This window comes from Orycteropus afer, unplaced genomic scaffold (assembly GCF_000298275.1).
Source record: "Orycteropus afer afer isolate SDZICR_OR568_19922 unplaced genomic scaffold, OryAfe1.0 scaffold00010, whole genome shotgun sequence".
NCBI classification, from domain to species: Eukaryota; Metazoa; Chordata; class Mammalia; order Tubulidentata; family Orycteropodidae; genus Orycteropus; species Orycteropus afer.
Genome location: NW_006921597.1, coordinates 386,244 through 400,061, shown reverse-complemented (window position 1 = coordinate 400,061; position 13,818 = coordinate 386,244). Strand labels below are relative to the sequence as shown.

Genomic DNA, 13,818 nt, shown 5'->3' with positions numbered 1-13,818 from the left:
ATCCCACCATGGAGTTGATTGCCAGTCTCCTCATGGGGAATAACTACCACCAGCTGCCCAGCCACTCAACCAGGCCTAGCCAAGTTGACACACAAACATAACTACCACACCACCCCAAAGTGAAAATTAGCCCTCAGCCCCAGACTCACCTACTTTGGGCCCCAGCCTTAATATAGAGCCACTCCCAAGTGAAAAGCAACCTCCAAGCCCCAGGCCTGCCTACCTCAGGCCCTGACCTTATTACAGAGCCACCACCAAGTGAAAAGCAGACTCTAAGCTCCAGGTCCTGGCCTTAATAAAGATCTGCCCCCAAGGGAAAAGTAGCCTTCAAGCCCCAGACCCCTACCACAGGCCCTAGCCTTTATATATCTCTTTGGATATAGACTATTTCAAATTATTAGAGTCCATGAGATACCATAAAATGAACTTCAGTCTATGAATTGCATTTTGCTCTGTTATACATGGGGTCACTATGAGTTGGAATTGACTGGATGGCACTTAACGACAACAGGGATGCAACTGGTAATTCGCAGGAGAGAGAATGACTATACCTTTGGGTGTACTTGCTGGTCTGTTAGCTATAAGGTAGACTATCTCCACCTTACTTGTTCCCAGAATTTTGGGTGTTTCTGATTGATTTCTGGGCTCTAGCACATATGATCTTGGCATACTTATTTATAATGTTGTAGATAAAACCACCAAATCAGATTTGGGCTGATGATTAATGCTTTGTGTTTTTTCCCCCAGACATTTATTACTAATCAAACAAAGATTTCTGTTATTTAGACCTGCTATGTTAGCCACTGCTATATAAAGAATAATGTCTGCCATTCCCATCAAATACTAGCTTTTATCTTTTTCCCGTTTCATCTTAAATTTGGACTATGCTAATTAACCAAAATTACTTGGATCCTGGTGCCAAGCCAGGAATGGTTTCAGCTACCTGGCTTAGTTCAATTCTTCAAGTGTTGATTGAGCACTTACTAGTTGCTAGAAATGTATGATAGCACTAATGCCTTGTAGGAGATTACAGTCTTGTCATGGAGACTAAATATACACAGATAAAAAGAAATAATCTAATGCAAGACAAATGTAATGAAGTACTATATTGAAAATGCACTATCTACTGCCTAAAGCAGGGTCTCTTACCACCATAGCTGCATGTTAGAATCATCTGGGAAGCTTTAAAAATTCAGCTGCACCTCTGACTAAATAAATCAAAGTCCCTGAGGGAGGTAACCAGCAATTTTTTTGTTTCTCCTTTTTTTTTTTTTTTTTAAATAAACTCCTCATGGAATTCTATGTGCAGCTAAGGTTGAGACCACTGAAAGGGATGGTGCACATAGAAATGTCCAATCAAACACAAAATGCTGTGAACAATTTGATCCTTCTTCTGGCAGTCCATGGTACATTCAATATTCTTCACCAACACTGTAATTCAAAGGCATCAATTCTTTTTCTGTCTTTCTTATTCATTGTTCATCTTTCACATGGATATGATGCCATTGAAAATATCATGGCTTGGGTCAGGCTCACCTTAGTCCTGAAGGTGACATCTTCTCTTTTTAACACTTTAAAGAGGTCTTTGCAGAAGATTTGCTTAACACAATACGTTGTTAGATTTTTTGACTGCTTCTTCCATGGGCGATAGTTGTGGATCCAAGCAAAATAAAATCCTTGAGAACTTTAATATTTTCTCCGTTGATCATGATGTTGCTCATTGGTCTAGCTTTGAGGATTTTTGTTTTCTTTATGTTAAGGTAGATACTCTTACAGGCTTGTGATACAAGTAGTTGTACAGAGTGAAAAGAAGTGAGTTCTGTCAGGCTCCTTTGTGATTTTTTTTTCCTTCTAAAATTATAATTTATTTGCACTTATATAACCACTCCACGGTAGTGAGTTTTTGGTTGACGTAACATTAGTATCTGCTACGTGCTCTTTTAATCACTTTACATTAACTCATTAAACGTTATTTTTTATTGACTAATTTCATACGACTTTCATGCACTTTGTTTTAGTCATGTCGTTTAAGTTATCCTTTTGTTATAGTTGCTCTCTGGTGCTCTAGTGTACAAGATCTTCCACCGGGTCTGGGAACCAGTCTTGGGAATTCTCTCAGTATTTTCTCAGACAAAAAGGGGAATAAGGAAGAAGAAGTAGTTCCAATGTGAGGAAGGCTCAGTGTTGGAAATTCTGAAAATGTGAGTAGTTTCAAAAAAATGTCCAGGGCAGATAGTAAAAACACGCATTTATTTAGCATCATATACTTTATATCACAATGTCCTCTCACCGTCCCTGGTGGTCTAGTGGTTAGGATTCGGCGCTCTCACCGCCGCGGCCCGGGTTCGATTCCCGGTCAGGGAACACACTTCTTACTCCCCCCTGCTGTTGTGGAGTTCTTTTTGATTATTAACTTTGTTTCTGCGAATAAATCCCTCCATCTACAACCTAATTAAATACAGAAAATGTAAGAAAATACACAAAAAAAGATCACACTTATATTTTTTTATCATGCATCTTAGCAAAGATGTAGAGAATGACGAAATTCAGTTGACTAACATAATTTGGTAATACTTGGTGGGCAATCTACTTTCGTGGTGATACGGCCTCGGCAACCCAAGGAGGGGGTCTCTATGAGTAGAATCCGACTCGATGGCAGTGAGTCTGGTTTGGTTAGTGACTAGTAAAAATTGATAACGCTTTTCCATACAGAAATTTGGCAATATGTCTCCAAATCTTAAAAAATGTGCTTGTCTTTTCAATTGCAATTTTACACTAATGTATTTAATATCCTCAGGAAACACTCTCTAATGCTAATGATGTGTATACAAAGACGGCTCCCGATTACAATCCATGTCACAAAACAAAATGTGTATGAAGTACTGAATGGGAAACCAAGTTACTCTGTAAACCTTCACCCAAATCACAATAAAAGGTATAAAAGAATTAATTTATTATTATTATTGTTATTATTATTATTTTAAAAGATGATTCCTACAGTGAAATGTAACTCGTTCGCTGGATTGCAGAGATCTTCAAGCGACGTTGGGGGGAAAAATAACAACCTAGAATTGATTTTCTTTATATCTGTGAAACAACAGGAAACTACCACGACATTTTCATACTATTCCAGGACAAAGCCTCAAAAGAACTCATTTTCTTCTTCCTTCTTCAATTTTGTGGTCTAAATTTCTCTTAACACAAGTCTCAAAACAACTTAACCGAACTTGACGAAGGAGTCCTCATATTGAAATTGGCTAAGTAGTTTCTTGTCGGCGTTGGTGGTATAGTGGTGAGCATAGCTGCCTTCCAAGCAGTTGACCCGGGTTCGATTCCCGGCCAACGCAGTCTGGTTTTTTTCCAAATTTTACCCCGCAACCGGAAATGCTATTTAATTTTAGTAAAGTAGGGACCCAAAAAGGGCAGAGAGTCTTTGGCAATTTTTGTTCACCTGAGACCCTGATCCTCCGAGGGGGGCTATCTCGAGAGGCATCTTTCGGGTTCTTGTAGCTGCAACCTCCGAATTGAGCCAATCTGTTTGGACTGGACCGCTTGCTTTGCATGAGTTTAAGATAACTCTCCTTTCAGAGGTCTTAAAGGAAATGTCGGCAACAAACCGGGCACTTTTGTTTTTCTGAATCCGCAGAGACGGCTCTGATTTACTGAAAAATCAGCATAAGAAAGTCAGCGCAAGCGCCCACAGTTCCAGGGAGCGAAATAAGGAAAAATAACCTGGAGGGGAATCCTCACTCCCTCCCGCACCTCCTCAGCTCAGCTTCTCTTCCAGAGCCACTATCCCGGGAACTGAAACTTCAATTCCAGGCCGCAGGTTGGAGATGTAAACTTGAACGAACTTCGAGGCTGCTTCTCGCAGTCTTGGGCGAGATTGGTTCTTCGGAGGAGGGAGAGAAGAAAGAAATTGATGTGGAGGGGCGTCGGGGGCTGCAGTTCCAGCCTCTCCCCTCAAGTCAGGACTTAGGCGACAGCTGCGCTTAGAGTGTCAGCATCAGTTCAGGTATCCGGTTTGGAGGTTGCAGAGCGGAAACATCTGTTTGGGATTTTGACGTGAGAATCACACGAACTGGGTGAATGCAACAGAAACACGAGTTAGGATATAAGTTGACACGTCTGTTTCAAAAGATATTAAATCAAACGGCAGCCCGCCGCCTGGCATGTGGCGCGCCGTGATCGTATAGTGGTTAGTACTCTGCGTTGTGGCCGCAGCAACCTCGGTTCGAATCCGAGTCACGGCAGATACTTGCAACTTGCTTTGGCAACTTCGTGTTTTAAAGGTGGTCATTCTGCCCGGCCCCCCACCACCCCTTTTTTTTTAAATTACCATTGAGGAAGAATAGTTTACATCAATACACACAGGGAGAGACGCTTCAGAGCAGGATGAAAATCCGTGGAAGCTGTAACCAAGGCTACAAGGGCAGTGTCCGATCTTCACGTAAGCGGTGGAGAGGACCCTTCTAGAGGGTGACCCCGGAGCTCATCACCTCTTTCAGAGGTTGGAGTTCTGAACTCTCTGGGGAGAGGAGCCAAGGATCCCATAAGCAGGAATACCTGAGGCTCTGAATCCAATCTCGGTTTAAATTTCGGTGGGATGTTTGCACGCAGTGACTATGTACTTTTACTCAGAATACACAAAATCTTTGTATTTAAAAACAAACTTGTGCCCCAAAATAAATGGCGAACAGTACCTATTTTCTCAATAACTCGTCGCCCTCTCCCCTCTGATCTGCCCCACATCATGGTTTAGAGGGAAGGTTTCGGACTGGAAAGAAGGAAGTTGGCGCTGCAGTTCCAAGGTCCCGGGAGCAAGAGTTTGCGCTCTCCTCCAGCTCCCTGCGGTTGTTCTCGGTACTCGTCACAATCTCCTCGAGCTCTTCAGTAACCAGAGTTCTTGAAATCGGCTTCAGAGTGACCTGGTCCAGGAGGAATTTGAGGGGTTGCAGAACTCTTGATTCCCACATCCCGTGAATCCATCTGACCCTGCGCAAGCTCTGTCTTTGAGCTTCGTGTTTCTCAGTGGTAAAAAGTAGAAACTGTACATTTAATCCCAAATCGAGATTACTTTCACAGTAAATACATAATTAGACCATTGAGCCCAGCCATGCAAAGCAAATGATAATAGTATAGGGAAGCCCTTGCGCCCAGGGCCCGGCTAGCTCAGTCGGTAGAGCATGAGACTCTTAATCTCAGGGTCGTGGGTTCGAGCCCCACGTTGGGCGCAAGCTTTTATCGTCCTTTTGTCCTTTGGATTTCTCTACTTAGACGCTAACACAGTTACGAGCTGCAACTCACCCCCAACTCAAAAAAAAACAAAAATTTCCACGCAGAAGATTGCAGCGTTTCTGGTCTCTGAGACTATAGGTTTCTGATCTAGGGTCGTCTTGGGGGGCGGCCTTACTGACCAGATACGTTCGTTCTCTCCTCGTTGGGAAAGCTTTTTTGTTTGTTTGTTTTTAAATATGTGTATATTTTCAACATATATATATGTGTGTGTGTGTGTGTGTGTATGTAAGTATGTATATATGTATATTTATATGTATTTGTATATATTTCAAGATTTCACATTGAGGACACAGATGCACCAGACCCAAGCCCTGGTATTTTCAATCATTTCATATGCATGTGAAAACCAGACGATGAATAAGGAAGACTGCAGAAGAATTGATGCACTTGAATTGTGGTATCGAGGAGAATATTGAATGAACCATGGACTGCCAGAAGAAGGAACAAATCTGTCTTGAAAGAAGTACTGACAGAATGCTTCTTAGAAGTGAGGATGGTGAGACTTCATGTCTTGTACTTTGGTCGTGTTGTCAGGAGTGATGAGTTCCTGGAGAAGGACATCATGCTTAGTGAAGCAGAGGATCAGAGGAAGACCCTCAATGAGGTGGGTTGTCGCAGTGGCTACAACAATGGGCTTAAACATAGCAATGCACACAATGCAGGACCTGGCAGTGTTTCCTTCTGCTGTACATAGATGTTACTGTGGGTCCGACCCCACTCTAAGGTACCTAACAACAACATTGTTTCCAAACAGGGCATGTGGGGGGGATATATATTTGTGTGTGTGTGGTGAAAATATACATAACAAAACATAGGCCAACTCAATAATGTCTACATGTACAATTCAGTGACACTGATTACATTCTTCAAGTTGTGCAACGATTCTAATTAAATAAATGGTTTATCCTTAAACATAAAAAGTGATTTTCCCAGATAAAAAGAAGATGGAGGCATGTAAAAACTGCCATGAGGCTTGTGAAGAGCTACCATCAGACCGTCTCTCCCCTGCCTCCTTATCTTCCCTAGGAGGCAGTCATGGGACAGTCTCATCACCATCCAGGCTGATGAGATAAGTGGTTTTAGGCTCTGTTCACCCTTGGGGCATAGCTGCAGACTATGAATTGGCTTAGCTGCTGTCTAGAATTGGCTCCTCAGCAACACATATCCCACAACTCTTGTTGCCATCATCAGGTCCCCTTTGTTTCTGTGTCTTCCTTTGGCATGTGGGATGAGAACCCAAGCACCTTTGGCTACTCACCCTTCTGTTGTCTACGAAAGTAATAAACTGTCTGAATCACTCAGGCCTTGGCCTTGCCTGCTGCTGTGTGCTTGATTGACAAATATGTTTATGATTTACCAAAAAAAAAAAAAAAATTATTGTGACTTGGGTGAAAGTTTACAGAGCAAATTCATTTTCCATACAGCAGATCATACTGTTTTGTTTCACGACATTGACTGCAATTCCCCACAATGTAACAGCTCTCTTACCACTTTTTCCTAGTAGTTACCTCTCTCCTGTGTCCTTCCCTCATATGCACTCCCACCCCCTGAGCAGTCTCCCTGTGCAAACACTGCCCTTCTGTTCTCCCAAGACAGGAGTTCTGATCACTCCAAGGAGTGTATCTACCTGTTGTAAATGTTCAGCTCATATGCCTGACTTCTATTTGGCTGGAAGCCACAGGATTAAGTTCAGTTCCAGACCTGAAGGGTAACTAGGGACCATAGTTCAGGGGTCTCACCAGGCTCTATCAGACCAGCAAACCTGATTGTTTTTTTTTATGATTTTGAGTTTTGTTCCACACTGTTCTCCCACTCTGTTTATGATTTTTTTTTTAGTCATACATATTTTTTAAATTTTCATATAGTTAAATGTATCTAATCAGTCCCTTAAAGGTTCTGAGTTTCATGTCAGGCTTAGAAAGGCTTTTGAAGTAATTTACCACTTTGCTCTTTTGACTTTTGTAGGGGAATGGCTTTGCCTACAAGGCTATGAAATTTTCACTGGAGGTAGTTTTGAATGAAGAAGGGTACAGTGGTTTTATGTTTGTGTGTCAATTTGGCTGGGCCTGGTTGAGTGTCTGGGCAGCTGGTGGTAGTTATTCCCCATGAGAAGAATGGCAATCAACTCCATGGTAGGATCTACCACAAGCAGCTGAGTAGCTGCCTTAGGGAATGTGGTCTGCTTCCTGTATATAAGGAGAAGCCTTGGGAATGGTCTCTAGCTTATGGCACACTTGGACCCTGTATGTAGCTGTGTCGTTGTTCAGCAGCCTGCTATGTTCTGCCGACCTTGGAACTTACAATGGACTTGAATTAATGGCCTGCCGTGTGGTTTGGTAACATCAGGACTGTGCCTTTTTACTTGACAACCTTGGGGCTTCTCGGCCTCAGCAGCCAGTAGCTGTCTGAGTGAAGATATGCCTCTAGCTCCAGTGGGCCAGGAGCAGGAGGCAGAGCTGGACCCCAAAGTTGAGGGGCTTTCACCCAGCCCCTAGAGCTTGGTACTTTGAACTTGGACTTAAAACCTCCAAACTGTAAGAGAATAAACTCCTGTTTGTTAAGGCCATCCCATTGCTGGTAATATTCTTGTCAGAGCGCACTAGGTAACCAGAACAAAGGGTGTGCTTATTCTTTTGCTAATGAGCTGACTAGAGATGAATTATCTTCCAGATAATTATTCTATGGCACATTTCCTGAGGTTCTATAAAGGTCCTACCTGCTGAGGACTGAGGAATATCCTGGGACCTCCAGCTCAAGACTGCTGGACTGTGTCTAAGAGGGGAATGTAGTTACCAAAAAGACAGTGTAACATCTCTATGCACTAGCGACAGTGAAGAGTCATTACCAACCCTAGACCTGATGGGGCAAGAGGAGATAGCTATTTCTGGAACCTGAAAAAAGTTATAGTTGTAGCTAAGTCTGTAGCTGTGGAAGAGTGCCACTGGACAATAGCTGTGGACTTCATGGAGGGAATACAACCTCTGCAGGCTACCCTCACCTCATATTCCTGCCACCCTCTCATCTCCAATTAGTGCATCCCATTGACTGTATCTGCCAGGAAGCAAATGGGCAAGGGAACTCTCTTGTGCAAGGGTCAGCCTCCTGGGGTATAGAATGGATTTAGAAAGATGCAGAATGCTCAGCACACACGGCTTTTTCATACTTAAAATTTTTATTGTGATTAATTTTGTCATTGGCCACGTTTTGGTGTCACATAGGTTTTTTTTTTTTTTTTTTTTAAGTTTGTGTTTCCTGATTTCTTTTATTTAGGTGAGACTGAGTTTGTTGTCTTTAGGCTTGTATCATATCTTGACTAGAAAGCTATCTATCTGTGTGTATTAATTTGGCTCATTTTTCTTTAACTAAGATATGTTATAAACACTGGGATAAATTTTCCACCAGTCATCGTCAGAACCTTTATATTCTTGTCAGAGCCATCCTATTTTGTTAAAATAAAATTCTGAAGCTGATGTATGTTTTGAATACCGTAAGTGGATTCTCCTTTTCACACACAAAAAAAATGATGGTAGTGTTTCTGGAATTTGAAAATACAGGATTTTGTGTGTGTGTGTGTGTGTGTGTGTGATTTGGGTGGAAATTTAGAGAGCAAATTCACTTTCCATACAGCAGTGCACATACACTTTTTCTCATGACATTGACTGCAATTTCCCACAATGCAAACAGATCCCCTCCCACTTCCTCCCGATAGTTACCTTCTCCTTGTATCCATCCCTCCATGCACTCCTGCTCCCTGAGCTGTCTCCCTGTGCATAAACAGCCCTTCTTTCTACCATGATCGTTCTCTCCAAGGAGCGTATCTACCTCAGGTAAATGTTCAACTCATATGCCTACCTTTTGTTTGGCGGGAAGCCACAGGTGTGGGTTCAATTCCAGACCTGAAAGGGTAGCTAGGGGCCAAAGTCTCAGTGGTTCCACCAGGCTCTATCGGGCCAGCAAACCTAGTCCCCCCACCCCTTTTTTTTCTCCAAATGATAAAAACAGGATTTCTTTAAAAATTATGTTTGGATTAGCGTCTGTGAGCTTCTAGCTGAGAGAAGACTGGAAAAACCAAAGGAAGAAGAAAGGAAAGAAAATCCTGTGTAATCTCTGGATCTTGACACATTAAGAAGTCCATAAGGACCTCCTTGAGCCCTCAGGGAACAGGCTACAATAGTGGGTTGATGGCTTGTCTTGTGGCTTCAGCAGCCTAACTTTGAGTCACAGCAGACAGAATACAGTCTGGTTTGTCTAAGGTTTTTAAAACATACTTTTAACGTGGGTGGATTATTTGTTATAAAAATAATAAAGTCATGGTTGTTGTAAAACAAACCAACCTATAAGATGTAAAGAGGAAATGAAACTTCCCCTGACTCTCAATTCTAGTCCCATGGGGCAATTATTGTTAATATTTTGCTGTATGGCTGCAAAAAGGACAAGGAGGCCACATGTTCCGACCTCCTCTAACCCTACAAGAGGAAGACAGGATTACCAGCAGTAACCCAAGGCCTATTACTGCAAGGCCAGACATGCTGCCTCCCTCCAGCCCTTTCTCCAACCGTTCCTCCCAAAGCACCCACCACCTCTCTCCTGGGTTCAATAATTTGCTGCAGTGGCCACACAGAACTCACAGACTATGGAGTTTATTAGGGAAGCACCAGGCTACAATTCAAATTCAGGAAAAACGCTCAATCTCTCTCCCAACCCACAGTCCCTCAGCCAACAGTCTCTCACAGTCTCTTTCCCAGCAGTGCTGGTCCCTCGGTGTCTCACTCAGCAATGCATGTCTCTTGCGTCTCTTTCCCAGCAACGCGTGTCTCAGGAGCCGGTGTCTCTTTCAGCAGGACGTCTTCCTCAACCAGCAGTCAGGGAGAGTTCTGCCTCCAGGAGGTCTCCTTTAGAGCCCAGCAGGGTGGTCAAACTAGCCAATCATATCATCAGAACTCTAAGCACTTGAGAGAGAGTGGGCACCTCCCAGAACATTGCACTGTGCCACGCCCAACAGAAATAACCCAGGTGGACACCTTCAGCAATCAGGAGCTCCTCAGTTGCTCATAGAAAATCCCACCTTGGAGTTTACAAAGACTTATGGGTAGAAAAGCCACACTAAGTAATTTACTACACCGCAATGGCCTTTCGTATCATAAGGATGAAGCAATAATTGATCAAAGTGCTAGTCGATGCTGTTCGGCCTAGAGATCCAAGAAGTCCTCACTCTTATCCTGACAATAATCTTTCTAATCTATCTATCAATGGGACGAAGAATGGTGTTGTATTAGACTGGGTTCTCTAGAGAAACAAAACCAATAAAGCTTATAGAGAGAGAGAGAAAGAGAAATTTATCTTAGGAAAATGGCTCACACATTTATGTTGTTGTGAGGATTTACAACACATCACAGAATGAAAGATAATCATAAAATACTGGGAGTCATGGCCTAGCCAAGTTGACACATATGGAGGGGAAGGCAATTTGATCCATGACAGATGGTAACATTGTTTGTAGGGCTTTCATCCCAGACAAGGAATTCTTAGAAACTAAGGAAGAACACAGGATCTCTGGTAGCATAGTGCCTGAGGCACTTGACTGCTAACCAGAAGGCTGGCGGTTCAAACCCACCAGCCACTCCTCGGAAGGAAGGTTGGGCAATCTACTTCCGTAGTGATATTGCCTTTGAAACTCAAGGAGGGGTCACTATGATTTTGGGCCCACTTGATGACACATAAGAACAACAAAGGCAGAGCATCTGGCTTAGGCTAAAGTTCTAGTATGATCTTTTCTTCTCCAAAGCCAAAACTGGACATTATCTCAATATCTCAGAATGACAAGAGTCAACAAAAAGAGATGGAAGAGAGAAAGCAAGGCAGGGGTGAGGGACTTCTCTTGTGCATGAGTGAGGCTCACCGGTGATCCATCTTTTGTAAAACAGAGAGTAGAGAGAGTCTTACCCACCTCCCTAAACACTTATTGAAGTTCGATTCATATTCTGTATTTGAAACAATCAGGTTAATATTTGTTCGGCCTTTGGGAACTGGCAGCTTGGGCAGAGAAGCTGAGAATTTTCTCACGACATGTGGTTTTCTATGCTCCCTTGATTTTCTGTTGTTAGACAAACATATGCCAATCCCTCTGGAAGGAAAAGATCACAGAATTACAGAAAAAGTCCTACACCTACCTCATGTGACTCTTCTTGAGAGCTGTGACCCGGTCACCATGACAGGTATTCAGACACTTGAGGGATGTTTCTTTAATGTTACCACCCGAACCTCTGAAAGCATCAAAGTAGGACTTAACTCTAGGTAAAGTGATTTGAGAATATACACTCTATTTCCTAGGACAAGTCTTTATTAGCTACTTGTCCACCCTAGCTCACAGAAAAAAAAAAAAGAAAGAAAGAAAGAAAGAAAAGAAAACCCATCAAACACACTGCCACTGAGTAAAGATTTACTCTTTACAGAAGCAGATTGCCCCATCTTCCTTGCACATAGCAGCTGGTGGGTTTAGATTTGCTCATCTTCTTGTTAGAAGCCAAATGGCTTAGCCACTACACCACTAAAGCTCCTTCTCCAGCTCACCAGACAAGATTTTATGGCAAACACCACATACCAACATGGACCAAACAATTCTACAAGCACATGAAAATGCCTACTAGTATTAAATCTCCCCAAATAAAGTCTCATGGATCTCCTCTACTTCCCACAGAAAATAATAACAATAAAAACAATCTGTTATTTAAAGTCCCAATCTGATGAAAAATCAAACTTAAAAATCTTTCCTTTCCAATATTTACTTGACTCAGGACTAACCAGGAAGGTCCCACTCTGGGGGTGGGTGAGTTCTGGGTTCTTCAACAGCTGCAGCCTGGACTGCATCATGGGAATGATGGGAACAGGGTTACCTCTGTCAACACCTCTACAGTCAAGTTAATGCAAACTCAAGTCTCTCCTGTAAGCCACTTTTCCAGAATTCCCAGGAGTCAGGAGAACAGAGAAGAACATCACAGAGTCAGCCCCTCATCCACAAAATTCAGAATAATGTGTGAAACCAAGCAATAACGTCCTCCAAGCAAAAATGATGGTTTTGCACTACTATTAAAATGCCAGATACAGTGTTGCCCAGAAAAGAGTATTATCTCAGAATGTAGAAATATGTCTAGGTACAACTTCTCTCTTTTTTTTTTACACTAGAGACCCATAAACTTTATTTTAACTTCCCATTTAAGCTTACATCTTGGATACAAATACACAAGTAACTATTATAATTGATGTTTTTCTTAACTTACTTGGGTTTTCTTTTACTGTATTTTATCCAGACAAAACTGATTCATACTTGTTTGGGAGATGACTAGAACCTTGTAATTGAGGAAAATGATCTGTTAAATGTGGGTAAAATTAAAAATACAACAGAAAAAGCAATGATTAATCCAAAGAAATGAAGTTACAGAATTTCAGGCATTGTAATGTGTGTGAAGTTAATCTGGTCAGAGAAAATTTTTACTTAGCCTTCTCCTGTAACAAACACATAGGTTACCATTCATTCTATCTTATAAACAACAGGCACTCAAATAATTTCGGGGCAGGTAAGCCTTCCCTGATCTTATGTATTATGTACATCATATTCTATCAACTTCCCCGCAATGTAGCTTGTACTAGCTAAATTTTAGAAGTTTGTTATAAACTTCCTATTGCATCATTTCAAGTTGCAGAAAATGTAAAACTTAATCTTCTTTTTTCCCCAACCTTACAGGGGCTGTTTAGAAATCTGTGGTCGAATCTGTACTCCAGAAACAAAAATAACTTCTTAGCAAAGGATCACTAAGTTAGGTACAACTTCTTTGGAGGGCAATTAGGCAGGAATTAGCAAGACCAGAAACATGCAAATATTTTGATCATGCAAGCCCACTTCCAGGGGTCTATCATACAGGAATACTTGCGTAAGTGATTAAGAATATCGGTATATGGCTGTCCACTGAAGAACTATTTATGACAATAAACATTACAACCAATGTCATGTCCATGGATTGAGAAGTGCTTAAATATACTATGGCTTCTATTCTGATCAGAACCATAGAAGGTCTTGGACAGAATGGGACAAAAATGTAGATCAAAATTCAAAAGCAAAGAAAAGACCAAACTTAGTGGTCTGATAGAGACCGCTGGAACCTGGAAGACTGCAGCCCTCAGACATCCTTCAAACCTGGAACTGAATCCCCCTCCGCCTCTCCATCACCTTTCAGCCAAACCACAGGCCCACAAGTGAACAATAACACCAGGGAAGAACGCACTTCTCAGAAAAATCAACTCTAAGAGACACAAAGGGCAGCATTTGCCCCAAAATAAAGCTGAGAAGACAGGAAGGGGCAGGAAAGAAGGACCAATGGTTATGAGGAAGTGGGAACTAATTACTTTGCAACTAATTATGAAACCAAATTGTTGAATGGAAAACTAAACTACCTTGTAAATTTTCACCCAAACCACAGTTTAAAAAATTATATATATGTATATATATATATATGAAAGGGAGCT

At 41.9% G+C, this 13,818-nt stretch overlaps 4 non-coding genes across 4 annotated transcripts; all 4 read left to right on the top strand.

The window, feature by feature from the left end:
• Positions 1–2,292: 2,292 nt before the first annotated feature.
• Positions 2,293–2,364, top strand: TRNAE-CUC. Its single transcript has one exon. It is a non-coding gene; the product is annotated as a tRNA-Glu (tRNA).
• Positions 2,365–3,275: 911 nt separating this feature from the next.
• Positions 3,276–3,347, top strand: TRNAG-UCC. Its single transcript has one exon. It is a non-coding gene; the product is annotated as a tRNA-Gly (tRNA).
• Positions 3,348–4,181: 834 nt separating this feature from the next.
• TRNAH-GUG lies at positions 4,182–4,253 on the top strand. Its single transcript has one exon. It is a non-coding gene; the product is annotated as a tRNA-His (tRNA).
• Positions 4,254–5,161: 908 nt separating this feature from the next.
• TRNAK-CUU lies at positions 5,162–5,234 on the top strand. The gene has a single exon. It is a non-coding gene; the product is annotated as a tRNA-Lys (tRNA).
• The last annotated feature ends 8,584 nt before the right edge of the window (positions 5,235–13,818 follow it).